The 26,119-nt window shown below is 41.2% G+C and overlaps 1 pseudogene; it reads right to left on the bottom strand.

The window, feature by feature from the left end:
* Positions 1-2,066: 2,066 nt before the first annotated feature.
* Positions 2,067-25,309, bottom strand: LOC102917776 (peptidyl-prolyl cis-trans isomerase A pseudogene; annotated as a pseudogene).
* Positions 25,310-26,119: the final 810 nt, after the last annotated feature.

Here is a 26,119-nt window from a genome sequence, read left to right as displayed (position 1 = left end):
TCCTGAATCCTGCTGGTCCAGCAACAGGATGGCGTCACTCCACCAGTTCATTCTGATGTGAGACTTCTGCCTTTACATTCCATTGGCTTGGTCTTTATATTAGTCGTAACATCCTGAATATCTTTACATTTTCCCCTTTCCTTTTAAGGATTTTATTATTGGTGGTGGTGGTGTGTGTGTCAGAGGACAACTTTTGGGTGTTCTCTCCTTCCACCAAGGGTTTCATGGATCAAACTTAAGTCCTCTTTCTCTGCTCAGCCATCTTGCTGCCCCCTCCATCTTCTTCTGAGACAAGTCCTCCTATGTAGTAAATTCCCAGCATTTACCCATGACTTCGTTTTCTCATGTTGTAATGGTAGTGCCTGCCTTCTAGAGGTGTTGGCCAAGTCACACGATACTTCAGTCTGTCAACAGTCAGGACAGCCTTTGTACACAACCCACTGCATGGGAGCCTTGGGTGCCGTCATCCCCTGAACACGGGCCTTGTGCTACAAGGTGCTGCTTAATTTTGCCTTGTGACCAAAATACCTGGGAGAAACAACTTCGTATGGCTGAGAAAAGCTGATCATGTCACTGTAGACCAAGAAAGAGCCAGGGGTGGGCTATAATCTTTAAAGGCTCCCTAGCTGGGCCTTTACCTCCCAACGTTTTTAGAACCTTCCAAAACAGCACCACCAGCCAGGAAGCAAACATTCAAAATGAGCCTGGGGGGAATTTGCAGAGTCAAACCATAGCACAGAGAGAGTTCTGTAAGGTGAGGGCTTAGTGTTTTATGACTTTCTGTCAATGAATTTCCACAATAGTCCTACAAAGAAAATATGATTACTCCTTTTTCCAAATTAAAACAAGATTATGCCAATAAGGGTCAATACCAATAGTAGATACTGTCTCTGCTACTCCCCACTGCGACAATATTCAGTAAAAGGTCATCATTTACTCAGTCATTTTTAGATTCATGTTACACATATTTAATGGAGATAATTATATTTTTTTCCGCTGGACTGTTGTCGAGTATGTAGACTACCATCCCAATGCCCAGACACCACATTCACCAAAGTGCAGGCTGGTAGAACTCGGGTCTAACTCTTTCCTTGAGTTCTAATTCTAGGTTCTGAAGTCTGCCTGACATTTGCAACAGGACAACTTGTTCTCTCTGCCTTGAACTGTTGTAGAGTCTCTACGAGAGGCCAGCAGATTCCTCTCCCTTCCATAATAACCATCACTTAACCTGTCTACAGGAGACTCCATCCATAATGGATATTGAGAAGATACGTGGAAGTGATTAGAATGTACTTTCCAAACACAGCACATTGTATTGGAGGATCTGCCAAAGGGGATTGATACAACCAGATGTCTGTAGAAGAACATTATAAGACGCAGTGTATCTTGTAACCTTCATGAGTAAGACTGTAGATGTGATGGCAATCTATAAAACAGCATATCAGAGAAAATTTGTTAACGCTGAGAATGACTGCATTATGTAGTCATACACAGCATGCTCCTTCTCCAGATGCTGCAATAAATGGAAAAGATGGTTGCCATAGAGATAGTTAAACTATGCCCTTTGGCCAGCAAATTAGAAGTCCATTTCAACCAAATAGAAGAGACTGCATTTTCCCTGAAGTGATATTTTCAGATTATTTTTTTTATCACAGTTGTAGCCCAGGTTATTAAAGCTCAAAACTATAAACATTATACATTATGAAGACTTTTGTTCTTTTGGCAAATGAATTTTAATATTTATAAGTAAATGTGAAAAGATGCCCTTTATGCCTTAGAAAATGTATTATAAAGTTCTTCCCCACGAGATAGATCTGCATCTTCCTTGAAATCTCTTCTACCACATCCTTGGCTTCATTTTGTTTGGCGCTCATAATTTATTTTTTGAATCATTTGTCAGAGGCAATACACACTCTCACAAAGGATGTGCTAGCACAGGAAATCTTTTGGAACACGGGAAACTCATTTAATAGCTCATGGTAATCAGTTGGCAGGAAGATTTGTAGATGGTAATATTCGGTTCTGTGCATAGCCATTTAATCTGTTCTTCGAAATTCAGGAAGCAATTACAGATCCTCGGCCGGGAATCTCTGCCGGCTGACAAAGCGTTTCTGCAGGGGAGAGCTGGTCACGCTTAGACTTCTTTTGCCTGGTTGGCTGAGATAGGGCTGGGGAGTAACAAAGAGGAAGCTGGATTTGTTCGTAAACTGACTGATTTTTTTTTTGTCATCATAAATCTGACCATTCTTCCCTGAAATATTGCTGCATAAATCAGTTTTTCAGGTGTAAGAAGTTAAAATAGATTTGTATTCCCTAGGAAAATAATAATTTCCTGGGATTTAGACATTTAGTTATGACCTTCTTTCACCCAGGCCAAGGTTTAAAAAATGTTTTCCCTCCCCTCTGCTCATCTGACTGTACGTGTGTGTGTGTGTGTGTGTGTGTGTGTGTGTGTGTGTGTGTGTCCCCGTCCACATAAGTACTTGTGACTAATTGAGTGTTTAAAGGAAAGGAGGGTAGTGGAGGAAATATAATTTCAAATTAAAAGTTATTGTCATATCTCCTGAGCTCTAAATCAGACTCCTTGAATTACTACATCAGGGCAAATAGATCATTTTGTAGCTTGTTTGATCTCTTACATCCCGCGCCCTCAAGGTCTTTAAATGAACTAAAATCAAACAAGTCAATATATATTTGGATGTTTTAAATAGAAATGACTCGTCATAAAGGGTAAAGTGATTGTTGTGGAAATTACTGTGTAAAGGTGTGCTACATTTGCTTGTGCTGCATTTGTTTAACTGTGTAAAGATGTGTGTTACATTGGTTTCACTTTGCCTGCCTAAGGCACCTGATTGGTCTAATAAAAAGCTGACTGGCCAATAGCTCGGCAGTAGAGGGATAGGCGGGGCTGGCAGGCAGAGAGAATAAGGAGGAGGAGGAGTCTAAGTTTGAGAAAGAAAAGGGAGGAGAGAACGAGGGAGAAAGAGAGGGACAGGCCCAGGGCCAGAAGCCAGGCAGTCGCCAGCCAGCTGGACATGAGAAGTAGGAAAGTAAGACAGACAGACAGGAAGGTAAAAAGCCCTGAGGCAAAACGCAGATAAAGAGAAACAGATTAAGATAAGAGCTAAGATAAGGGCAAGCATTCATAACTAATAAGAAGTCTCCATGTCATGATTTGGGAGCTGGTTGGTGGCCAAGAGAAAGCCTGGTACATGTAATACTGTGAAAATTAAGCAATTATGTACTTCCTAGGTTATGAGATTGACATAGAACTGACACCTTTCTAGTGTTCTTGTTTATCAGGCAAAAACTCAGTTATGCCTAATAACTGGGAATGTCTCACCTGGGACTGGAGAGGTGACTCACAGGTTAAGAGAAGTTATGCTTCCAGAGGACATGAGTTTGATTCCCAGCACCCACATCTAGTGACTCACAGCCATGTGTAACTCAAGCTTCAGGCTATCTGACACCTTCTTCTGGTCTCCAAGGGCGGCATGTACAGTCACACACACACACACACACACACACACACACACACAATTAAAATTCTATACAAATAAAATCTTTTTTAAAAGAGTGTCTCATCTAAGAACACCTTTAACATTTTACAAGAAAAAGTGGCAAACTGCTCAAATTTAAATTGACTAACCTAAAACTCCATTCCCAGTCCTTCCCTCTGTTCCCAGCCTTCTACTTTTTTCTTTTTCTTTTTTTTTTTCGAGACAGGGTTTCTCTGTGTAGTTTTGTGCCTTTCCTGGATCTTGCTCTGTAGACCAGGCTGGCCTCGATCTCACAAAGATCTGCCTGCCTCTGCCTCCCGAGTGCTGGGATTAAAGGCGTGCACTACCACCGCCCAGCTACCAGCCTTCTACTTGTTAAAGGGTGGAAATGCTAAAAGTTTTCTCTCTGCCTCCCCTGTGTCCTGAGGTGGGCATGCAAATCTGTTCTTGCAGAGGCAGAGGCAGAGGCACATGTCTATTGTGACATTGGCTTACCATGCCTGATGGAGGAACAGAGTGCTTGGTGTTTCCTCTCCCTCACCCTCACTTCTTTATATCTTAAATGGATGCAGGCTATCTGCCACCCTGGTGGCATGTGGTGACCCTGCATCCAGAAGTATGAGACTTTATAATACCCTTATTTTATATTATTTATATATTATATATTACATAATATATTAGTAGAATATATTATCTATTATGCTGTATATAATATAGTATACTATTTATTATATGTTATATAATACTAATATGTTATAATATATTACATTAATAATATATGTGTTATAATATATCATATATTATCTATAATATTAAATGTTATTATATTACATATAATAATATATAATATAATATATTATTGTTCATATCCTTATTCTAATGTCCTATATCTTCTAATATTCTTTTGTTAGAAAGGAGATATAGAAAACGCCAGGGGAGTTTTGGCATGATTAAGCAAGAGAGATAACCTCTTGTCACCTCTTCAAATTATATTAAACAAACCTGCACATTTAATCTGCTGTTAGTTTGACTTTTCTGTACACTCAAAGTCAAGACAACATCCTAATGGAAGATGTGCTGGATTTTTCAGTCTGAGAACCCCACCCCCACTCCCAAGGCTATATGAATGTTTTTTATTTTATTTTTTGTCTATACTAGATGAAACTGTTCCATATGTAATCACCATTAAACATTTCTTTTTTTCCCATTTAAAAATAAGCTAGGGCCGGGCGGTGGTGGCGCACGCCTTTAATCCCAGCACTCGGGAGGCAGAGCCAGGCGGATCTCTGTGAGTTCGAGGCCAGCCTGGGCTACCAAGTGAGCTCCAGGAAAGGCGCAAAGCTACGCAGAGAAACCCTGTCTCGAAAAAACCAAAAAAAAAAAAAAAAAAGCTAGGGGCTAGAGGAGGTTAGGCTCATGACCAAAAATTAAAATAAGCTAGATTTTTCTAATAATTGAAAGAGAAACCCTAGTTTGATCTTATGTAATTGGTATTATGTAATTATGTATTAGTAATATATCAAAATGCATGTGCACCCAAGTTCAAGAGTCATCCTTAGGGTGATGATAGCTTTGAACCAGTTTGGAAATGAGGTGAGTCACACACCATGAAGAAGGAAGTTTACAGCAAACCCCTTTAATTAGGGGTCTGAGTAGTTTGTGCCCATGTCATGCATCAAGGCATTCTCTGTAGAAGTTAATGAAATTGACTTTCATAAAATGTGAAGTATACCCCCCTGGGGATACTTCCTGAATCTCCTACCCTCATTTTGTATCTCCAAAATAGAACTCATTCTCTTGACAGACACATCTGTTTTAGTAGAAAGATGTTGAAGTCTTCTCAAGCACCTCTCCTGTGGACTCCCCTTGATTTGTACACCACAGGATTAGATGTACTTCTGGTACATCTATCTGGTTTCTAGTTTGTCCAATGTAGTGCATCTCTCAACGTCAACATCTAACACTATCACGTGGGGAGGAAAGGGTTTATTCTGCTTACACTTCCACATCACTGTTCATCACTGAAGGACGTCAAGACAGGAACTCAAACAGGGCAGGAACCTAGAGGCAGGAGCTGATGGAGAGGGATGGAGGGCTGCTGCTTACCGGCTTGCTCAGGCTGCTTATAGAACCCAGGGCCACCAGCCTATGGATGGCACCACCCATAATGGGTTGGGCCCTCCTCCATCCATCACTAACTAAGAAAATGCCTTCCAGGCCTTCATACAAACCAACCTTATGCGATAATTTTCTTAACTGAGGTTCTTTCCTCTCAGATGACGTAGCTTGTGCCAAGTTGACATGACACTATCCAGCACAACTGCTAAGCTACCCCTCACTCCCCTCTGTATAAATTTTACTTACCAACTTTTGTCCTGCACCTCTCAAGATAGTTGTAAGTTACAGACAATTGTAAACGTAAGCTATCATGTAGGTATTGGGAGTCAAACTCTGGGTCCTCTGGAAGAGCAGTCAGTGCTCTTAACTGTTGAACCATCTCTCCAGCACCACTTCCTTTCTTTTTTCTTTTCTTTTCTTTCTTTTTTTTGTTTTTTCAAGACAGGGTTTCTCTGTGTAGCTTTGTGTCTTTCCTGGATCTCACTCTGTAGCTCAGGCTGGTCTCGAACTCACAGAGATTCGCCTGCCTCTGCCTCCCGAGTGCTGGGATTAAAGGTGTGTGCCACCACTGCCCGGCTTTCATTTCTTTTTTGGTAAATAATATTCCATTGTCTTCAAATGCTACATTTTGTTTACCCATTTATAACATTCACTTGGGAATAGTGCTGCTATAGACATTCATGCGCAAGCATTTGTTTTCTTACCTGTTTTAAATTCTTTCAGCTGTATTCCCAAGAGTGGAATTGTTGGATCATATATAGTAATTTATATTGAGCTTTTTGAGAAACCACCACATTGCCTTCCACAGCAGTTGCACTATTTTACACACACACACACACACACACACACACACACACACACACACACGAGCAATATACAAGGGTTCCTATGTGTTTATATACGTATGAACACCTGTTTGTTTGATAAAAAAATGAGAGCCATCATCGTGGGCATAAACTGGCGTCTTAATGGGATCTTGCCTTCTGCTTTCCTAGTAGTTGGTGATAGCAAGCTTCTTGTCATGTGCTTGCTGACCACTTAGCAATCTTCCTTAAGAAATGTCTACAAGAATTTTTTGCTCATTATTTAAAGTTAGGCTGTTGAAAATTTTTTTTATGAATTATTGGGTCCAAGTCCTTTATTGGACACAGCTTTGCAAGGATGTTATGCCTTTTTAGTTTCTTGATAATGTCTTTTGATATATAAAAGCTTCAAATTTGGAGGAAATCCAATGTATCTATTTTTTGCTCTTGTTCATACATTTGGTGCCATCTAAGAATTCTTTGCCAAATTCAAGGTCATGAAGGCTAATCACTGCTTTCTTCTAAGATTTTATAACATAAAATAATTTTTTATGAAGTTAGCACAACACGAAAGACTTAGAAAAGTAAACAGGGAGCTGGAACACAATGACGTAGCAGGTGAGGGAGTTTGTTCCCAAACCTGACTACCTGAGTTCAAAACCTGGGCCTCAGGAGGTGTGAGAAGAACACACCAGACCCTGCAGGTGGATCTTTGTGTGCTTGCGTGTGTGCGTGTGCGTGTGCGTGCGTGTGTGTGTGTGTGTGTGTGTGTGTGTGTGTGTGTACGCATGCATGCAAACATGCACACACACGTACATGCACACACACAACTATGCACACACATATACACTCAGAGTAAATAAGTAAAGAAATATTATTTTTTAAAAGAAGAGTAAAAGGAGTACAATTTATGTACTGATGTTCTCTAGAGATCACCTGACACAGAACCTTTCTGTTTCCAGTAGAGTATAATTAGAAGTTGGTCCTGGATTCGGCTTCCTAGACATCACGTTGCTCTCTTAACAGCTAATTAACAGACATGATTAGCTGATGATCTAAGTGAGAAAAAGACAAAATAATAAGGCCAGCAAAGCGCTTGGAAGGCAGGCAGGTGGTGTAGTGACAAGGTCCCACTTTCCTCAGATGAAGGCTTGTAGCCACATCACCCTTTGCTGTGTCTGAAAATACTGTGATACTTTCCATATAGTTTAGATCTCAAATGTGCCCCCAAGACTCGTCGTGTGTTGAAGGCTTGGTCCTCAGGGTAACACTGTAAGGACACTTTAGATCCTGTAGAGGTGGCACCTAAAGAGTTAAGTCACTGTGACCGCACCTTCACTGGCGATTGTGGGCCTGTGGTCACCACTGTTCCTGTTTACCTTGCTTCCTGTCTCAGATGTGAATGGTTTTTCTCTGTTAAATGCTCCTACCACGAAGTGCCATTTTACCATCAACCCTAAAAGAGTGATGCCAACTGATGAAGGACTGGAATGTCTGAAATGAGCCAACAGAAGCCCTTTCTCCTCATAAGCTGATATATCAGATAGTTTTATAGGGACAGAAAACTAACACATTACCACGTGAACGAGTTTAGTTTCTTTTCTGTTTGAGTACATATCTTTCACTGGCAGAGTCATTATTAGTAAGATGGAAGATAAAACTTTGAAATGAGCAGTGGAGCCCTCTCGAAATTCTATCCAATAAATGAAGCCAGGACTTGGGAATATAGAGATTTAGTTGCCTTTAGTACCTGATGAACCTACTAAGGTTCCAAAGAAATGAAAGTCTTTTGTCTAAACTGAGTCCCACGTGTAATTTTCTCAGTAGAGTATCTTTGTGAGTTGAGAAATATTTTCTTTTTCACTTCTTACAAAATTGTTCCAGTTTAGTTGACACTTATCCAGTACAAAGTTAAGTCACAAATGACGACTTTGTAAGCTAGGAGGCCAAGCTCAGAACGTGTCTACAACACTGGCTATTTACATCAACTGCTCTCTTGGTGCCTCAGCTACTTGAAAGGAGCAGTTGCTGATGCTGCATGGTAGGAACTCGGCAGGCGTGTCTTTGTGATGAGACCAGATAGTAAGGGCCATCATATGCTTTTCTCTGCCAATTTTATGACAATACTCCCATAAATATTAGTTGATTTCCACATAGAGGGTCTGTACATTGATCATTTATATATATATATATCACTTTTCTCTTTTATAACCCGGATAAAAGTATTTTCCAAATACCCAGGAGCATCTGTCTTATAGGAGAGCTGTAGTTACATGTCTAAAAAGATCTTGTTCTGTTAATGCAAAGCTCCCTTACTGGATGGCTACCCTTTGGGCTTGTTACACCTCCAGCTGGCCAGAAGGTTCAATGACTCACATTAACACCTAGAACTACCCAAGCAGTAGAAGGTTAATGGCACCTTATTTTCTACTGTTTCTTTTTCTTAAAGAGCAAGGAGGTTGGTAAGATAGCCTGTCAGAAAAGAGCTTGGCCTGCAAGCATAAGGACCCAAGTTTTCTCCTTGGCATCCATGGGGAAACAGCATGAGCAGAGGGACACGTACTTGTAATCCCAGTGTGGGGAGGACAGAGCAGGCAGACGCTCGGGCTTGTGGGCCAGCTAGCCAAGCCAAAATGGCTAGTTCCAGGCCTATGAAGATCCTGTCTTAAACCAAGGTGAACAACTGTAGAATAACACCCGAGGTTGTATACTAGTGTGCTTGTGTACTAGCTCTCTCTTACACACACACACACACACACACACACACACACACACACACACACACACACACTTTTTTTTTTAAATCAAGCAAGAGCCTAAAGGAAAGCAAGTCACAAGTATGTGTTGCAGTTCTCAGCAAGGCATGTATGTATGCATCTCCAGTAATACTCAGATTGAGTTCAGCTGTTACACAGATCAAATGCTTTTATTGTGAAAGTCACGCACCTCTGTTAGTGGATATTAGCAAAAGATCTATGAATAAGTAATTCATGGTATCACAAACACTTAGGATAAAGCTCATTGTGAAGATTTTTCTTTTCTTTTTTTTTTCTTTTTTCTTTTTCTTTTCTTTCTTTTTTTTTTTTTAGACAGGGTTTCTTTGTGTAACAGCTCTGGCTGTTCTAGAACTCTCTGTAGACCAAGCTGGCCTCAGACTCATAGAGATCCCCTGCCTCTGCCTCTTGAGTGCTAGGATTAAAGGCATACTTTACCACCGCCAGGCCGTGAAGGTTTTTCTTAATGCTTGAAAGGATTGCATTAGGCAGATTATGTTTGTATGAGGATGTAGTAGTGACGATCAAAGTATCACCCAAAGAATAAAATTCCATGATTACTGAACTCATTACTGGTAAGTAAAGGTATGGTAGCATTTCTGCAATGTGTTCTCAGAGCTGACGTGATGCACTCACCTACTCACACCCCGTTTCCAGGCTCCTCCTGTATCTATGACCAGTCACAAATGCTGATCTCAGTCACCTGACACTTGCAAGCTACCAACGTCTTCTGGAAAAATGCTTAGTACGGCAGCCTCCACTGGGATGCTTCCTTCCAGCTTTCCTCTTCATTCAAGTGTTCGGATTCAGCATTTATCTATAAATTACTCCCTCGTGACTCTGCCTCATCCTAAGTCTCTTATCAGAGGTCAGCCTTGCCTTCCTCCTAACATTTCTTTCTGTTCCCCTGCTCCTGAACAATATCTCTTGAAACTCCATCTGGCAATTTATTTTCCTGTCTGGCACTAAATGTACATTCTTTGTCTCACCCGGGACATTGCTAGCCACACTTCTCTCCAGTTCCTTCTGCTCCTACAACACTTCATAGGTAATCACAACAAAAAGACTTAGATGTAATTACAGGCTATTTTTATAAAATTAAGTGCAGCTTGTCCCTGCTCTATTCTAGGTATATTCCAACCGCGTAATTGATGGTGATCTTCCTCCGTGAAAATGTCCTTCCATCTTGGGAGGCTGGATCCAACTAATACTAGCTTTCTCTCTTCCCTACCTTTGTGTGACAGGTCAGCTGTAATAGCAGGCATTTGACAATAGCCGTGAATTAGGCTAAATTCTTTTGAGAGATGCAGTGACTTCCTTAATTGTACTGAGAAGCAGTGGCTCCATTTTGAATGAGGCTATAAATGATTGAATGTGAGTCACTACCATAGGCTCCATCTTAGTCTATTTTTATTAGTTTCAGTTGCAGGAGCCAAAACTTCCTTGATTTCATCCTCCAATTTTGTAGCTACATCCTCTTTGGAGCTTTAATTAATTATTGCTCTATTTCATGAAACTCCTCAGCATCATATCTTAATCTGGTACCCAGTTGTAAAGTGGGTTTTGTTAACCAGGCTTTAGTTGCTTAAAATATGTATTTAAAAACCACAATCTCTTCCAGTGCTCAGGAGGCAGAGGCAGGTGGGTGTCTTTGTTTGAGGCCAATCTGTTTTATATAGTAAGTTTCAGGAGGCCAGGCAGGGCTTATATAATATATATATATATATATACATATATACATATATATATATATATGAATATCTATGTTCTTAAAACAGAGTTGGTAACTCAAGCTAGTTAGTTTCAGGCTAGTCAGACTAAATACTAAAATTCTGTCTCAAGAGACAATTAAAATGTATAGGTAAAATGTAAAATACTCCATCTTTAATAATTGCAGTTCCTTTTGATACTGAAATGAAAGGAATCAGTGAAGAAAAATCCTGTTCAGGAGAATTGTGGGAAAGGCTTTCATTCTAGTTCTATTGAACCCGTGAATGACTCACAGTAGAGATAAACCCTTTGTACACATGTCTATAGGTATATATATATATATATATATATATATATATATATATATATATATTGGGATGCCTTCTTTCAGCCTGGTTTCCCTAAAGTAATTCACTCTGGAGTATTTTCCTGAAAACCATATGTGGGAAGACCTCAAGATTCTGTACTTTCAAAAGAGAGAGTTCACTGTTTTGAACAATTTATAGGATAACACATGTTATTTCTCTCAGTTACTGATACAGCATCTGAAAAAATATACAATTACAAGCATAATTATATCAAGATCACACATTGCCAAAACTTTAAATTTCATTTTGAGAGTTATTATCATCATGTTCTTACAACCAATGGCATATTTTTCCTCATATAAATGTCAGTTTTCTTGCTTATGTTATAACCTTTGTTTTGATCATAATTTGTACTTGACTACTCATATCAAAGGATGTATGAAGGCATGAGTTGCCTCTTACAAGAGGTCATCAGGACCAAAACTTTTTTCAAATAAGATGCAATGAATTTTACTAATAAGTCTATCCCTATAACATTAAAAATACTCATTTTCCAGGGGCTGTGGGCTTAAAGGCATAGAACTGCCTTCCATGCGAAGGATGAATAATTGAATATAAATTGGCTATAAGTTGTACTCAGAGGGATAGGTAGGATAAAATTTCTGGAATTATTAGAAGGTCAGAGTATGACTGTGAGAGAGAACTATGGACAAAATTAAACATAGAAGTCACCCAGGGAAACACTCGGGGAAAGTTCAGGAACATGGAAAACTGAGAGGAGCAGCAGTCGTTTGGGAAGCTGCTGAGGAGTCAGTGGCAGCAGATTCCCAGCTATCAGTGATGGGAGACACTGACCAGAGGGGCGTTGATAAAACAAATCAAATCAGACTTAGGATACTTAGGATAGAACACAAACATGACTGCTTAAATAGTATTCGAACATCGTGGGATGAAAACTTTCTGCAGTTGGGACCTCAGACAGTACCTAGTGTTTAAGACTGAACTTAATTACCAGCTGGCTTGGCAGTGAATTGGGAGTAACAACCTGTTAAAATTGACTTTAATAAATCACGAAGAATCAAACTGGTTCAAGTAACTAAGACTGCATTCTGGTCACTATGGACAACTTGTGCTTTGAAGCATCGTTACTACAGAACAATGTTATCCTGACACCCAAGGGATGACCTGGCTGAGATAATAGCGCCTATAAAGGCAAAGCCCTGTGGTAAGAGGAACAGGCGTCCACATGACAAGGGATGGAGCAGCCTCCGAGTCACAGAATTACAGGAAGATTCTGGGGCTTACTTACTCTAGTAGTTTTTGTCCTAAAGTTCAAGTAGAGTTATTTGGGGGTTTGGGATATTCTTGCCACTCTTCAAATCATGTTATGTCTAGTTTTGAGAATGAATTGATATAGGCAAGATATTTTTAATTGCTCATAGAAAACTAATGAATAAATAAAACAGAGCAGATTGTTTATACACTTTTTTCTTTCAATGGAATTTCCCGTCTATGAGCTCTTCCAGAACACATGATTAAAATAAAACAATTGTTTCATCACAATTGGTCCACTCTTGCCTGGAGGCAAAGGCTTGTGTTACATTTCAGGTCTGATGCTCAATGTTACAATTCTATTTCTGATTGAAGTCATTATTAATGTCTTTTGTTTGGAATCTGATAAAACTCCAAATACTTTTCCGAGAGCCTTTTCCTTCTAGAAACCAAGTTTAGGTAAAAAATAAGATTTGTTTTGTCCTATTTTTGATATGGTTAGGATTTTTTTTTCTTTCTTGATTTTGAAACAAAGATGCTAATTGGCTCCAGTGATGAACGGATGTAGTAAAAAACGATTTTGGATTGTGGACAATATTTGGAGGTTTATGAAAATAAAGCGATGGGTGGTAGAATACTGTTGCTAGGTGAACAAAGCATATGACACAGTGCTATCTCAGAATGGAAAACTCTTGTCAGATGTCAGTCGGAGTTGGCATTTGGCTCAGAAAAAAGCTGATAAAGAGGACCTGGTAATGCTCTTCTGGCTCTTCATTCAGTACCTTGCCCCATGCACTGCTGTGGAATAATCCTCTTGTACACTGTAAATATTTGTCGCTCAAATTGGTTTAATAAAATGCTGATTGGCCAGTAGCCAGGCAGGAAGTGTAGGAGGGGCGACCAAACTAAGGATGATGGGAAGGAGATGGGTGGAGTCATGAGTCTCCTGCCAGACACAGAGGGAACAACAGATGAATGTGCAGAGCTAATAAAGGTACCACCACTTGGCAAAACATGGTAGAAATATAGATTAATTTAAGAGTTAGCTAGTAACAAGCCTGAGCTATTGGCCAAGCATTTATAATTAATATAAGCCTCTGTGCAGTAATTTGGGAAGCAGCTGCTGGGTATTTGGGAGTTGCTGGTGGGACAGAAACTTCTACCTACATACGGTGCCCAACATTGGGTGCCAGATGATTCGTGAACCTAATTAGTCTTACCAATAAAAATTAGAAGCAAGATATGGGGTAAAAACCTGGAAGATCAGAAAAGCAAGGGAGCAGCCACAGTCACTTTCTACCTCTCCAGATCCTCATACGGAAAGGGGCAAGATCCTGTCTCCATCCTGCCTTATTACTTCCTGTCTTCACCTCCTAAATGCTGGGATTAAAGGTGTGTGCCACCACCACCCAGCCTCTATGGTTAATTAGTAGCTAGTTCCACCCTCTGATCTCCAGGAAAGGTTCTTGTCAGAACACAAACAAAACATCACAGAACAGTGCACTGCAGTGGGATTTAAAAAAATCATGGGACAGACCAAAGAAAAAGACATGGCTTGTGGACTGGGGAGATGGCTCAGTGGTTGAGAGCACTGGTTGCTCTTCCAGAGGACCCAGGTTCAATTCCCAGCACCCACATGGCTATAACTCCAGTTCCAGGGGCTCCAACACCAATGCACATGAAATAAAAATAAATAAAAGAAATTGCTTGTAGTATAGGTAATATGATAAGAATTTCCTAAGTGTTCATGTGGTGCTGAAACTGTAGGCAGAATTTGACATTTGCACCATCTGGAGGGAGAAGGGGGGCTGGGCTGGAGGGCCATGATGGATATGGTTTTTAGTTGAGAAGGGAACAATCATATTAAAAAATGGCCATATTCTGTCTTGATTTCACCTTGTTTCCTCTACAACTTCCCATCACAGGTTAGTAACATCCCATCTTATGTTCAAAATTGTTGAAAAGTCACAGTGCATTAGTTAGTTTTATGTCAACTTGATAAAACAATAGTTATCTGAAAGGAGGGTACCTTAATTTTAAAAATGCCTCCAGGAGATTGGGCTGTAAACAGACACACCTTTAGAGCATTTTCTTGATTTGTGATTGGTGTGTGTGTGTGTGGGGGTGTCCCAGCCCATGATGGGTGGTGCCATCCCTGAGCTGGTGGTCCTGGGTCTATAAGAAAATAGGCTGAGCAAGCCATGAGGAGCAAGCCTGTAAGCAGCACCCCTCCATGGCCTCTGCATCAGCTTCTGTCTTCAGGTTCCTGCCCTGTTTGAGTTCCTATCCTGACTTCCTTTGGTGAAGAACAGTGATGTGGAAGTGTGAGCAAAATAAACCCTTTTTTCCCAAGTTCCTTTGGTCATGGTGTTTCATGGCAGCAACAGAAACCCTATCTAAGACACAGTGCTGCTCAAATCCCCTCATCTTCAATAGAAAATGAGTGAGAATTCACATCTCCCTCCTTCATCCTGTGTCCCAAACACAGATACACCCATGCCTATGATGTTTGGGATTTGCACAGTTCACGGAGATACCCCATCTCCACCCCACTGAGATGTCCTGGCTGTTCATCTGCAAATAATCCCTGTCCTGTGGAATGGACCTGTTTAGAGACCATGTTCTCTCCACTCTACATATTTTGAGCACCTTGGGTTTGCAACTTCTAAGGATAATAAATTCCCTATTTGTGTTTAAGTAATTTATTTAAAAAAATAATTATTCTTTATACTTGAGTGTATGGCACCTGGTCATTTGTATGTGACAAATTGAGAATTTCATAAATATATATAAGGATAGAAGTGTAAGCATGCTTTTAGGCAGGATGGACGAGCATAATGGATACTGTTTTTTTTTTTTTTCCTTTAAGAGAAAGTAACCGCTATATAAAATAACATAAAAACGAGTCACCCCTTTTTTTCTGGGATAGTAGTGTCCTGTGTCATCTGCTATTCAGCATGAATCCTAATTGGTCTTAATAATAAAAACCCAGAGCCAGATACCGGGGTAAATGCTGAAAGGAGCCAACCACTAGAGAGATTTCTCACCTCTACTGATCCTCAGTCTGAAAGGGCCTAGCTCCTGTCTCTGCCCTGCCTTATCACTTCCTCAGTCCACTCAGCCATATCACTTCCTGTTTCCTCCTCCCAAGTGCTGGGATTAAAGGTGTGTGCCACCATTGCCTGGCTTCCAGCTCTGGACTCGGATATCCAGGCACAATTCATTGTTAAAGCACAAACAAAATATCACCACGATGCTATGTTCACATAGAAATCTCATCCTACTACTCAGGTTATTCTCTTTAGTAAACTTTCAAAGCTTTCCCACATTCTAAAATCATTTTTCGTGTTTATCACTGCTGGAGTATATGAATGGTACCTCTGCTCAGTCAAGAGGGAGCAGGTGGCCACCATATAACTTTGCTTGAAACTTTCGGTCTTTCCTTGACGTTCAGTATATTTTATGGCCCTGTGATACTAGTTTCTTGATCAGTTTAAAGGTAGTTATATTTGTGTCAATTATTCTACTTTTCTTTCTTGCAAGAAAAAAATATTCCTGTTAGGTCTCTATATCTTAGGTAATATTGGAAATAGGTTCATTTTAAAAGTGTAATTGGTTTGAGGTAATGGCTGGATAAGCAAGCAGGTGCTTCCAAAGAAGGAATTACAAAATGGGAGACACAAAAGGAAGTTGGATGTCATCCTCAATACTAATTGAACACTGTTTTAGGAAACAAATTCAGTGGGGGAGAAAATCTGATGGGAACTCAGAGTTCAATCCCTGAGCCTTTTGTAAAATGGAAAGTATTGGCTTATATTGTGTCTGATAGGGATCAGATGGATGGACAAAATAATATACTTTTGTCCAAGTCTGGCTTATTCCAATTTATATCCTATTTGCTGACCTCTGGGTCTTTATTTAAAGAGAACTGAAGGAGAGAAACATCTGACAGTGTTTTCTCCATCCTTAGGTAGCCAGCTAAAGCTGATGCACTCTGAATGTATCATCAAAGCAAGAAATCACTACTTCTTTTATTTTTTTCTTCAAATTCCTTTAATTATTTGAAGTTCTGCTTCTGCAAATAGCTAAAGACTAATTAAAAAAACCAAATGGTGATTCATTCATTTCCTCAGCCAGAGCCACTTTCGGCCTCAGGGCTCAGGATGGCAGCAGCATGAGGCTAATTCTGGAATCACAAGCTGCTTGAGAACTGTGAGCCTCACTGCACATCTCTTCTGGATGGGGAGCTCCCTCTGGTTAGACAGATAGAGGAGCAGGTGAGGGCTAGGATTTATACTTGATAGTGTTGTGAGCAAAGGCTGAGATGGTGCAGGCTGAGTGAATTAGGAGGCAATGATCTGCATTTTGGTAAAGCCCTAATGTAAATGGTTGTCCCTATACTCTGGTTGGCATGGTCAGTATCCAGGCTCGAGAAAAAGATAAATTACCAAACATCTGCAGTCTCCTACTAGTTTCCCAGCACTAGCAGCAGAGTATGATAATTAAGGTAATTAAGACTATGGACTCTGAGTTTAAATTCAGCTTTACCACCCGCTGGCTGCGTAACCTTGAAAAGTTATTTCTCTCTGAATTTGTTTCCTCTAATGTTATGTAAGGATTAATAGTCACAGCTGACATTTATTGAGTATATAGGATACATGTAATGCACAGAATGTTTCTTGGCCTGTTTTTGATTTAGCAAATTAGATGTGAGGTGAAAATAGACTTATCCACACAAAAAGATAGGAAAAGAATAAATAATGGGATATAATGGTTAGATGTGAGGAGAAAATAGACTTATCCACACAAAAAGATGGGAAAAGAATAAACAATGGGATACAATGGTTAGACTGACACACGTAGCTAGTGTCGCAGAAGTGGGTGAGGAAGATGGGGAGAGGCTTGTCTCTTGGCATTCTAAAAAGACTTTGTAGAGGTAATTGTTTTAGTCAGTATGGAAACGCTGTGGGGAATGTAGCACCCTTACAAACACTCATTTCAGGGAACAAAGGCCAAGGACCATACAGCTGGTAAAGACAGAACTGGGCGATTAACCCAGGCAGTCCGTCCTTAGAGTCCACATAGTGAACTAGTGCGATATGAAGAGTTCACATGCATTCATTCATTTAACTGCTACTTCGAACCCCTCTACAAAACAGGAGCTGTCACAAATCAGTTAGGTAACTCACCTGAGATTATACACAGTTCCTGTCAGCTCTGGGGAGACTGAAGAGAGAAATGGCATTTGAAGCATTTCACCCAGTGCAGGGCACACACTCAGATATTATTGATACGAGTATTGCTGTATCCTCTGATTGCATGTGAACTAGATTATCGACTGCAGTAAGGTGGAAAAAATAGGAACACAGCTCACTGCCTGGACCATGGCATCCTGCTCTCCTGGGTCCCAAGAAGTTAGGTCCTCACCGTTGCTGGGAAGATTTCTTGTATCCTTCCTCTTCACATATGGATCCTCATGTCTGGCTGTAATTTAGCAGATGAATACATAAAGAGAGAAGCAGGGGATGGAGGGAGATGGAGGGAGAGAGAAAGGGCCATAGATTGTTTGCTGTTTTATTTTTCTTTGATGAGGTTTTAAATTTCATTCCAGGTCCACCTGTCTTAGCTGAAGGTGTGCTAGGACAGATAAAACATCACAAACCAAAAAACACTGAAGCATTTATAATAATAAACATTAGGAGATCTTTTTATATCTCATTTATTTTTACAACCCACAGTTTATGTCAGCTACTTTTTGAAGTATACATATTAGTTTACGTAGTCCTCACAAGAGCCACATGAGATGAGTAATATCCCTCTGCCCATCCTATAGATGTGGAAACTGAGGCCCAGAGTCCAAGACCAGTTTATTAGTAAGTGGCATAGCTGTGATCTGAGCCCAGTTTAGCTCTAGAATCCAAGATCTTTCTTTCACCTCCCCCTGTGGTAAGACAATTTCACCATCTTTTTGTTGTTGTTGTTATTGTTTGTTTTTTGTTTTTAGAGACAGTGTTTCTCTGTGTAGCCTTTGCGCCTTTCCTGGAACTCACTCTGTAGCCCAGGCTGGCCTTGAACTCGCAGAGATCCACCTGCCTCTGCCTCCCGAGTGCTGGGATTAAAGGCGTGCGCCACCACCGCCCGACCCAATTTCACCATCTTTATTTCTTCTTTTATATCCCAACCACAATTTCCCCTCCCTTCTCTTCCCCCAGTCTCTCCCCTTCACCTTCCCTCTCTCTCAGATCCACTCCTTCCCCTCTGTCTCCCCTCAGGAAAGAGCAGGCCTCCAAGGCACATCAACCAAACACAGCCATATGATCAGGCACATACCATCATTTCAAGGCTTGACAAGGCAACACAGTAGGAAGAAAAGGGTCCCACAAGCAGGCAGAAGAGTCAGAGACAGCCCCCTCACACACACACAGTCAGGAATCCCACAGGAACACCAAGCTACTCAGCCATAACATATATGCAGAAGATCTAGGTCAGACCCCTACAGGCTCCCTGATCTCTGCTGCACCCCCATGAGTCCATGATAGTTGATTGTATGGGTTGTGTTCTATGTTCTTCTGGTTATCCCCGACCCTCTGGTTCCTCCCATCCTTCCTCCTGCTCCTTCACAGAACTCCCTGAGCTCTGCCTAATGTTTGGTTCGGGGACTTTGCATCTGCTCCCATGGTTGCTGTATGAAGTCTCTCTGGTCTCTTAGATGATGATTCTGCTAGGTTCTGGTCCCAGAACACTCTTCAGGCAGGACAAGCTGTAGGTTGAAAGTTTTTTTCTGGGTTGGTGTCCCGATCCCTCCACTTGAGGCCTTGCTTGGTTACAGAAGATGGCCAGTTCAAGCTCTGTGATCCCCATTACTAGAGTCTTTGCTAGGGCTATTCTCATAGATAGAATCCAAAATCTTAATGTTCCTTTCATATTGGTATTAACTATAACACTCCGCCTACTTGTCTATGTGCTTATATGCCTTACTGATGAAGGAAACAGAAGATTAAATATATAAATTTAAAGTACGAGGTAGGTTTTATTTTTCCTCTTTTTCTTTTCAGTCAGGTTCTCAGCACGTACTCTAGGCTGGCTTTGACTTCCCGTCCTTTTGCCTCAGCCTTCTGAGGAGTGTGGGATTGCAGCTTGAGTAGATCGCTTTATCCATTTGTTTGTTCCTTTCTTCCTCCTTTCCTCCCTTCCTTCTTTCCCTTTTCTCCCTTTTTTCCTTCCCCCTTGCTTCCTTCAATTACCTCTTACTTTCCTCCTCATTTTTCTTTCAATTAGAGTCTCATGTAGCCCAGGCTGGCCTCAAACTCACTATATGTATAGCCAAGTCTCAAACTCCTGGCCCTCCTGTATCCACCTCCTAAATACTGAGATTACAAAGTTGCACCAAGATGCATGACTTGAGATTATTTTTTAAATGAAGTTACTTTTGGAGCCCCCTCAGATTAAGAACACTTTCCATTGGTGTCCATTAAACCGCACTATGATATTTTGCTGACATTATTTCAATCTGTCATTAAAAGGAAGATTTTGAGTATGCAATCATTCTGGACCTATTGTTTAGAAGAGAATATATGTAGAAATAGGTGTCTTGGGGTTCACAGCCAAGCCCTGTCGAATAGGAGGAGACAGAAATGTCCCCCCAGGCCTCTCACAATGCTTACTAAGGCAGACATTGTTTACATATATTAACAACCATTGTCAACTTTTTAAAAACCTCATTTGAGAGACTCAGAGATGAGTGTTTCCTTATTTACTGACAAATAATATATATTATTATATATTTATGAATAAAGCATATTATAATTTGTGGTTCTTACATGTTCTTCAACCTCAGTACAGATACACAGGCTATTGTGGCTTTGGAAGGGGCATGGAAAAATTTAACGTACCTTGTAAATGGCAGTAGCCAATGGTCATGGTCTGCTAATCCCATCTGCTTCTGAGGAGAAGTAAGGTCTACGAGGCACTGTCAGGGGAGTCCTTGGCCTCCTGGAAGAGTTTCCTGAGGGTTTTATGTAACCAAGCATTTTGCTTATTTACTTGTTTGTGGTACTGAATTGAATAGACTACATTGTAATGGATTTTTCTTTGGGATGTCAGCTCACAAATAATGACATGGGACTTCCTATTAATTATGAAAGCTCAGCCTATAGCTTAGCTTGTTTCTAACTAGCTCTTATAACTTAAATTAATCCATTTATATTAATCTATGTTCTACCATGTGGCATTACCTCTCTTCCATCTTGTACTGCAACTGTTTCCTCTCCATGTCTCCTGGCCTCTCCTGTGTTCCTAGATTCTCCTCCTCTTCCTTTCTCTCCCAGGAAATCTCATCTATACCTCCTGCCTATTTATTGACCATTCAGCCTTTTATTATATGAATCACAACAAATACATCTTCACGCAGTATACAAATACCCCACAACATTTCCCACTTTTAGTCAAAATGAAAAGGAAAGGTTTTAACTCTAACATTGTTAAACTGTATACAATAAGAACAATTATCAGGTAAGAATTCCATTCACAATGTCCAGTCTATTTGTATTTGGCAAATTCAGGGAGAAAGAAATATATTACTTTTTATCTTATCTTAGTGAGTACAAAGTTTTGTACCTAATTCACTTCCTATCCTAACCCAAAACTATCTTTTTAGACCTTAAAACATCTTCTTTGATAAATAGCTTAAGCTTTTATGTTTCTCAGCCTTATGAACTTTACATCTCTCATGTAAGTGTCTTTTCTGAATTTGGTAACAAGGAAAACTGTAACTATAACTATCTGGACTTCAATTCTATCAGAGGTCCAGGAAGGATATAGTATTACCTGAGTAAGCAGAAAGTGCAGAGCAAGCAACTTCCAAAACTATAGAAATGACAGAAACAGTTGGCTGCCTAGACAGTCACCCAAGGTTCCTCTGCAACATTGGGGTATCCATCTTCAGTATACAGGCCTGGAATATATAACAGACTTTTTTGTGGAGCAGGAAGCTTTTGAAGAACTCTCCTACCTTGCCTTGGCAAAGTTTGACAGTTGCTTTCTTTTATGTCCTGCTTGTCCCATTTGGACATCATACTGTCAACAGTTGATGCAAGGTCAGTTTCTTGCCCAGTGGCTAAATTTGCCTCAATAAAAGCAAACTCCATATGGAAGTTCTTCAATGCTCATCGTCCTTTTTTGAAGTAACTTGATGCTGCCAGGAACAGACATGTCTTACTGTCATGAAAAACTTAGGTTATTAAAACATTTTAAATACCACATTCTGTAGGTCTCTGAAGTGTTTGAAGACCATCTGTCTATCTAAAATATGTCTGTTTGACCTTGAAAACTTGCTAACATTGACACAAATTTGATTGTTAGATGACTAAGTACTAACTTGTATTTCTTAATTATCCTAAATAGTAATAATAACTGTCAAGGACTAGGACATTACATTATGTTGTTGAATGAGCTGCACAGGTACAATACTTGAAATAAAAGTAGAAATACACGCACACATATAATAACAAAAATAACCTTAAATTTGTATCACTATATAAAATATATTAAATAAGAGTAGAAACATACATAGAGTATTTTCTAACAAAAAACCTTAAATTTGTACAAGTATCCATACCAATGTAAAATATTTTAGATTAATAGTTGTTTTTTAGTTTAAAGTAGATTCAGTAATCTACCCTTTTATCTTATCATTGCTATATTCCCCCTTTTTCTTTTAAGAAAGAGATCCTTGAATCTAACCTCCCTTGCTTAGTTTCTTTCCTTATTATGACCAGTAACAATTTGCAACCAATACCCCTAAATAATGACAAACATCCATAACCCCCTGAATGACAAAAACCACCCTCCCCACTTCTTGGGCTATAGGCATCATGTTCTTAGACTGTTTCCTGTTGTCTGGGGGGTGACTGCATTGTTCAGCTGGAATCTCTAGTTCTCTCTCTCCAAACCCTGCCTTCTCAGAGAACCACCCAAAAACCCAGTCCCACATTTTCAGAGAAGGCAGCAGCTCCTCCCCTGAGGTTGCTAGCTGCTCAAGACCCCACCTTCCATGATGAGGTACAAACCCAGCTTGTGAGGTATGCATCATCATCCTGCCCCATGCCTACAGAGTATTTAAGTCCCCTCCTTTAGAACGGCCTTGTGATTTCTCTCTTGCCCCTTTTCTCTGCCCCGATCTCTGGGGCCTGGAGGACTTACCTGGGAGGACTCACCCACAAGTTGCTTTGCTCAAGCATTGTCTTTTGCTTTTACTTCAGCTTGACCACACTTACTGTGTTAGCGTAGAAACCTGTTATTGGAGTACAGAAAACCTATCATCTTGGTACCAGAAGACTGGGAGGAGTTGAGCCTACCCCACTGGGAGGACTGGTTCCCCCGGCCATGTGGATAGGCCATTCCTCTTTTTATCCCCTTCTCCACCAGACCAGATCAACTTTTGGAATCTAATAAGTCACCCATTTCCAAGTCAACCCCTATAGAGGTCAGGCTCCCAGACCTCTTCTGAGTCAAGAACCCTTGTGGGTCAAAGACTCTTAGGGTTCCCGACAAGTCACAACTGCACCGGGCAACTCTGACCCATTACTGGAGCAAAGACTGCCTTTGTTCTATGGGGTCCTTTGTGCAGGACACGTTCTGCATAAAAGCTGCCCCCTCACACCCTTGACCCCAGACTATAGCACTGAATGCATTGCTATAGCCTTTGGTCTCCAGGACAAACTTGGAAATGCGTAACTGCCAGTCTAAATCTGATCTTCAGTCACCCCTGGAGTGTCTACTGCAAAGTTTATCCCATTAGGGGCCGCCTCACACCATATGACAAGTGGTTTGAGCTCCCTCATCTGGGGTTTCGAGCTTTGCACTCCTGCCCCTCCTCCTTCCCTGTTATCTGTGGGTCTACCTGCCTCTCACGTCTTTCAGTCTCCCCATCCCTCAATCAGCCTCTTGCACTAACTCTGTTGTTCCTGGTGTGTTCTCTTGGTGGCACACCTTGGCAGGACTCACCAAAAGGTACCCACTTGGACTTTTTACTCACTAGGCTGTCCTGTCATTTGATCTGGCCATGCAGGGATCTTCCTGCAACAGATCCATTCTTTTTGCCTGTTTCTGTCTGCTCTCCTGCCCTAAACTGCGTAAATGTCCTTGCATTTGTTACAACATGGGAGTCAGAACCGGAGAGGCTGGCTGCCCGGTGCCCAGCACATGCCTGTTCTTGCTTACAGCATCTGCTGATCTGGCCCCCAACAAGGCATATATGGATCATTTGTCTGCGACTGAATCTAATTCCAAATTTCAGAGTCTGATTCTTCTTAGGTTACTTTTCACATGGACACACGTGCGCAAGTCTGGCTCCTGGGGAATCTCCCCCGTTGCTCTCTCCCCTCTCCCACCAGCCGGCGACACCCACAGCTTGAGCCCTGTGTTTTCCACGTGGCTCTTGCAGCCTGCAAACCCACTTTGTGACCCTCTCCCTCTTCCCGCGGACTCAGATTTTATTTTTTCAACTTGGCCTCAATACAAATCAATGGGCAAAATTGGCGAACTTGACTTCCAAATTCTTACAAATTGTTAACAACTGCTACTGCCCCAGACAAAGGGTCCCCAGACACCTTATACCTAAACTTACTCCGCTACACTTCTAAAGTCTCTACACCTCCAAGGCTCCGCTTCCTCACTCCTAAACATCTTTTCTTTTTCTTACTTAGTTTTTATTCATAATCATAAACTTAACTCTACAGCCCAGCTAGACTTGGAGGGGAATGAGGAGAACATGGAACCCAGAGAACTTCAGTGAGAGTGGAGATTACAGGGTACTGCCACCAGATGGGTGTAGCGGTAATGCCCGCATTACCGATAACCGTTCACCATGTCCGAGCGAAGGGCTGCGGATTAAAAAATAGAGACAAGAGACAGCGGGTCATCCGTACGATTGGATGTCGAATGCCGTTTATTGAAAGAGGGAAGAAACCTTAAATACGTACAGGCTTACAGCACAAATGGAGGAACCCCCGGAGGGCAGAAGTTCGCTACCAATGGTCTACATTCCAGACCCAATGTTCTACATTCTTGCATCTAAGTTGTTAACGCCCAATATGCAGGATACACAAACAAGGAACTTCCCTAAGCATTCAGAAGGGTGGATACCGGCAGGGAATCTGAATAGGGAGGACATCTGATCAAGGTCAAGCAAGCAAGGCTGCAGCCACTCCCAGTCGGGGGCCAGGGCCCATGGCGCCCACAGATGGGGTGGGGGTGCGTTCCTGAGCTGCAGAAGGAACGGTCTGGTGGGTAAGAAGCCCGCAAGTCGAAAGAATGAGAGTTGTCCACAGTCGGAAATGGTGATCTTCTTGCTGGCCTTGCCGTTCCTGGACCCAAAGCGCTCCAGGGCTTCCACAACGTTCATGCCTTCTTTCACCTTCCCGAAGACCACGTGTTTGCCATCCAGCCATGCAGTCTTGGCAGTGCAGATGAAAAACTGGGAACCATTTGTGTTTGGTCCAGCATTTGCCATGGACAAGATGCCAGGACCTGTATGCTTCAGGACGAAGTTCTCATCCTCAAATTTCTCTCCGTAGATGGATCTGCCACCAGTGCCATTATGGCGTGTGAAGTCACCACCCTGGCACATAAATCCTGGGATAATCCTGTGAAAGGAGGAACCCTTATATCCAAATCCTTTCTCCCCAGTGCTCAGGGCGCGGAAGTTTTCTGCTGTCTTTGGAACTTGGTCTGCAAATAACTCGAAGGAGACTGCGGCCCAAGGGCTCGCCATCGGCCGTGATGTCGAAGAACACGGTGGGGTTGGCCATGGTGGCTGCAGCAAGCGGCGACAAGGGGACAGCGGCGTCTGCAAAGCACTCCTAAGCATCTTTAATTCCTATGGTCTCTTGCATGCTGCTCTGCACTGCAAACTCTCGTCTTAGGATCTGTAAGTTGCTCATCTGGCATGGTTTGCAATCTATGTAATTTGTAAGCAAGTCTGTTCCCGTGGAAAGTTTTTTTCTGTCTTGCTGTTAGAAAAGTCCTGTCCATTTTGTACGTATGGATGGATCTGTGCCTCTTTGTTTTCTTGTGGACACGGAATTACTTCGGACTCTGTTGGGTGTGGCCATAGCATGCTTGTTTCTGACTGGTCTTGGATGCCTGAGTTTACATGTTTGCACGTTCCATTTGTCTTGGTAATAGCTCAGCTGTTACTACTATTGCAACTAACTGCCTGGGCTCAGGATTTGCCTCTGGGCTTTCTGGCCACTGAATGTGATGCAATGACAGAGATCCATAGGTCATTTGAGTATAAATAATATTAAAGCTATTTTATTCCATTCTACCTTATTAAAGAAAAAAAAACAGCTAAAGAATTGGGTATGGTTAAAAAATCTGTAACAAAAAGTTAACTTAAAACTTGTATCTCCGAATTGGAACTGCTCTCAAAAACAATATGTGGTCTGCCACTATCTTGATTAAGTATAGCCACGTGGGCAGTCACCATTTTGACTAAGGTTTTTTTTTTTAAAGAGAAGTCATATGACTTCACTGCTATCTTGATTAAAAGTGACCACAGGAAGTGGACCTACCAAGGAGAGGAGTCTCCAAGATATTTTGGATTAGGATGGATTTTTGTATGATAATTCCTG

Source organism: Peromyscus maniculatus, chromosome 20, assembly GCF_049852395.1.
Source record: "Peromyscus maniculatus bairdii isolate BWxNUB_F1_BW_parent chromosome 20, HU_Pman_BW_mat_3.1, whole genome shotgun sequence".
NCBI lineage: Eukaryota > Metazoa > Chordata > Mammalia > Rodentia > Cricetidae > Peromyscus > Peromyscus maniculatus.
Note: the sequence above shows the minus strand (reverse complement) of the source record. Positions and strands in the feature narration are given on the sequence as shown.